Below are 4,662 nucleotides of genomic sequence, written 5' to 3'. Positions count from 1 at the left end.
AGTCCGCCGAACCCTTTGGTTTGCCTTAGGGTGAGGTGGGGCTGTCACAGGTGGTATCAGAGCCACTTCGCGTGGTCTCTGCGCCGAGAGAGATTGGGCCAAGTGGTGTTATGGTCCTGCTTTCATGAATGCGTCGAAAGGTATAAGTGCTCTTTTGAGCGTAACTGTGCATGTCATAAGTGTAAAGATCTTTATCATGGGACTTCAGGAAACTAGATATATATGTTGGGTAGGAATCTATAATATGGATGATTTACGCTTGGGACCGGCCGGCTCGAGTTGTGAATTATCTTAGATGGGTTCTTGCGCCTGGATACGAAAGAGATGAGAGCCTAGGTTAGAAAGGATTGGGCGAACTAGAAATGCGATTCTATGGAATTTCGTGTGGTTTGTTCGGGTGTGGTTAAGCGTGATCAACCTTGATTAAGATATAAATGATGTTGTTCTCGTAGATTATGGACGGAGCTGTGGCGACCCCACTTCCCCCTAAGGCGAACCAGAGGGTTGGCGGGCCGTCTGCCTAGCTCTCGCCAGGACTCACGCAAGCAAGCTAGCAAAAATCCTTCCGAAGTATAACCTAATCTATTACAACATCGTTTCCCTTCAAACAAGCCGGGTTCTAGAATCACATTAACTTCAGAGATAACAGTACTATAAGATAGCCAAACGTCGATTCTTAAAATACCTTCCCGATTACAACCCTAGAAACAAAACATATAATTCAAATACATCCTTATAAGCCAAGTACCAAATTTCATACAAGCCACATACAAATTCAAGGGTTACACTTTTCCAGCTTCAAGTGGTAACCCGAAACAAAAGCTACATTGTTTAATTCAAACTACATGCTTAAAGTACAAGTAGATCTCAAGTCTTCCTCAGTTGTCAGAACCTGTAAAAGAAAACCACAACGTGGGATGAGCTACACAGCCCAGTGAGGTTCCAAGACGCTCTAACAGTTCAAAATAGGTCAAGTAAGTTGTGCATATCATATGCATGATTCGAGGTTACACAATGGCATGTTACCATGAGGTGATAATCATTACACGGATAATTGCTACTTTGAAAACACATGTAGAACTAGTACTTTTGGAATGAATGGCCATATAAACATATTTTCATAAATTTTCAGTCAAACAAATAGTGGCTCGTCCGACTAGAAGAACATTACAAGGATTGCTTCATCTCAGAGGTTAATGCTCATGAGGAGTCTTACCCGAGAATGCCAACTAGGAGAGCAATAACATTATAATAGCAAAGCAACCACAAAAGGATACGGTGTTCCAGTGGAAATTTGTCGGTCATCTGCACCTTATAACTCCCGGATCCCCACGGTTGACTGGCCATCACCTTATCCCTCCAGTGGTAATACTCGAGTATACCGAAACGGTTGTCCAGGGTTCCAACCTACCCGACCGAGCCCAGTCCTGGCTCGAGTAGGTCAGTAACCGAGGCGGGGCCCAAGTTCAGCTTATAGCTTACAACATGCACAGGTAACAAAGTAATTTGACAAAAGTAAAATTCATCATTTGAATAGGTCGAGGGAGGTAAAGTACACACTCGCCTAACAATGATGGACAACTTCATATGAGCATATAATTTATGATAATCAAGAAATCAGTAACCACATATATTAGAAAACGGTAAGTAAACACGGTAAACGGTAAACGATAAACGGTAAACGGTAAACGGTAAACGGTGGTAATTACGGTTAATTGGTAGACATATGTCATTTTAATAGGCCGCCATTGGCCGTTTTGCACTTTTACCACGTAAGAGTCGAGGAGATTCACCCCAACGACGCAACCACATTTAGATTCACAGATTCATTAGTTATGGTAGTTGATTCACGAGTCGAGGGATTCACCCAACGACGCAACCACATTTAGATTCACAGATTCATTAGAAAATATTTCACACACTTCACCACTCGAACGGCTAGTGTGATAAAGTACACACTGCGCACTTCGATGGATCGGAACTCATTTTCCAAATTGTCACATAACGAGTTACAAGAGCACTTTAACCGAATAAGCATAAAATAAGCAGGCTAAGCACATATTGAGTTTACAAGATTATTTGATAGGGTTAATCATTTAACCAATTCATGTCGATATGCAATGCATATATATATTTCTTAAATAGGCATGAGTATGGTAAATACTTAACGATCATGAAATGAGCATGTCCTAGACTTACTCAATTACGTATTCCTATATGGAACACTCACCTAGTCAAACAAGGGCAATAGGTTCAATTTGAAGTTCAAGCGTCCTCTGTCGGATCCTCTTAAAGGTCCTTGCGTGCGCCTGAACGAATAGTAATAGTCTATCATTTACAATCCCTACTATTGTTGAAAATCGTGTCATAGTACAAACTTAGGAAAAATCTCGTGAACAAGTCTTAATTATCCTAAATCTAAATTCTCAAGCGGGGTTTCAAGATACAAGAGAAATTAAGTCTACATCATGAAATTCAAGGATAAGACATTTGGATATTATCGAAGGAATAAGGAGTACTTGAAAAACTCCATTTCCTTGGAATTCGGAAAAATTTCAGTTTTGATGCGATACTTTGAAAAATCGTAGCTCACCTTTTACATGTCAAAGATTGGAAAACTTGGTACCGTTGGAAACCTCCTTCAAAATACTAAAAGTTCCTAGAATACACTTTTTCATGATTCTAAATGGAAGATAGTCAAAATGGGCTCAAAGTTACTGTTTTGGTACATAAGGCAGATTTAAGTTGGTTTTTGACCAACTTTGGAAATTCGGCAAAATTCACTTGTTTGGAAATAGCTTTTGAAATTTGTGAATCTATTAGTGTTGTAATTCAAGAGTATAACAAAACAAACGGAACGAGGAACGGAGTTTTGAGCACCAAGATACGGTAGCTCAAAGTTACCAAAAGTTTCTTGTTAAACAAGGGTTTTCCAAAGTCAAGTCTCGAACTTTGGTAATTTATTTGACCCATGAATCGGTCTCGGAATAACACCATAGTTAGCAGTATAATACTACCATATAAGGGTTGTTCCTCTACCAAATTTCATGGAAAAATAACTTCGGAAAGGTGGTCAATCAAACACCTAAAATTTCGCAAATACTAAGACAAAACTGCCTTGAACCTTTTGTTTTTCCATTTCAGATATTTTGTCAAAGAAAAATTCCTCCAAACCTGGTTCATTTGTTTAGGCAAAACTTAAAGAACGTTCATGGTATATTTGGTAAGTGTTTAGCATCAAAATATTCAGTTAGCAAGTCTTTGCCAAACCTTGCATCAAATCTGTCTAAAAAATCAGGGTTTTCAAGGACAGAGCAGGTTTCATATTTTGATCACAGATCACTCAAATTAACTCAGAATTTGGCATGGTTTAAGGCGTTGGAAAACACATTCATAGAGCTATAATTTCATAGAAGAAATCAGTTTGAAATTCGGCACACAACTAGCTCGAATTCGAGCCACAAGTTGCAGCCTCAGCATTTTGTTCTTGTAAAACAGAGAAACAGGATAGTCATCTTTAAATTATTGGTTCGGCTCACACACATGGAACCAGAACATAAATTTTATACCGTTGGAAAGGCTGGGATGTCTAGTTTCAAATGCCGCTGACGGTACTTAATTTCGACATCGGAGCACAAATTTATAGCCGAAATACGAAAACTGGTCAAAGTATTACTGAAATAGTTCCAGATTTACTAGCTTTGCGAAATCATTTTATTTGACCAACCAAAACTCAATATTTTTCAATGAAACTTTGTACACCACATATTTAACATATAAACATAATATACAAGTCATGAAACTCTCAAAATTCTACAAAAAGAGGTGCGATTAACACAGGGCAAAACTGGACATTTTTAAACTATGCATCTCTTGGAGCCTAGACTAGCTAGGTATCATTAATCTATCTATTTAAACACTAAACTAGCATTATAATTATCATTAACCACAAAATCAACAACAACCCAAGATTGGGAGTTCATAGAGCCCACCATCAAAATTTTCCAACCATCATTTACCAAAGAAAAATTCCAGAACAATTGCAAAATTTCAGTTTCACTCCCTTGGCTTTCACAAAAATTTCCAGCAGCTAATTGGTCATAAACCCAACTTTTCCTTCGGTTAATTCATGGTATTAGGTGCTCAGAATTAACATGCAAATACTTAATTAGCTAATCAACATTTCTTGTTCAAAAATTAGATTCGGACAACAGTAACATTAATCCAAAAAAAATTCCAGAAATTCCGTTTGCTACCTTCGGATGAACTTGCATGCGGACAGATTGCATTTTATTCTTATTTCTTCTTGCTTAACCGAATCAAGGAGCTGCATGTAAAGCTTAAACATCTTGTTCTTAGTTAGTTAATTATATTTATAAGCTGAGATTACTACAAGAAACAAGATTAGCGCTGCAATTCTGTTTTAGTTCTCGGCAAAACCCGTTGCCGACGCAATTCAGATTTTCTTTTCTTCTTAAACTCATCATCCGAGCCTAACTTCACATGCATGCTTATAATCAGCATTCTCTACCTAATATCAGCTAATCTGAGACCGAAAATTACCTCAGCTGGAGGCTCAACTCACACGACAAGCTGCTGCAAATTTTCTCCCTTTCTCTCGGCTCGCACACGGACTGGATGGTTGCAGCTGCTCTTGGTTGG

At 38.4% G+C, this 4,662-nt stretch overlaps 1 long non-coding RNA gene across 1 annotated transcript; it reads right to left on the bottom strand.

Annotated features, from left to right (window-relative positions):
- Positions 1 to 617: 617 nt before the first annotated feature.
- Positions 618 to 2,883, bottom strand: LOC140013297 (uncharacterized). Its single transcript, XR_011820368.1, has 2 exons — positions 2,231 to 2,883; positions 618 to 892 (listed from the first exon to the last, which is right to left on the bottom strand). It is a non-coding gene; the product is annotated as an uncharacterized lncRNA (long non-coding RNA).
- Between the last annotated feature and the right edge of the window lie 1,779 nt (positions 2,884 to 4,662).

The sequence above is a fragment of the Coffea arabica genome, chromosome 8c (genome assembly GCF_036785885.1).
Source record: "Coffea arabica cultivar ET-39 chromosome 8c, Coffea Arabica ET-39 HiFi, whole genome shotgun sequence".
In the NCBI taxonomy this organism is placed as follows: Eukaryota; Viridiplantae; Streptophyta; class Magnoliopsida; order Gentianales; family Rubiaceae; genus Coffea; species Coffea arabica.
This window is presented reverse-complemented; position numbering and strand designations above follow the sequence as displayed.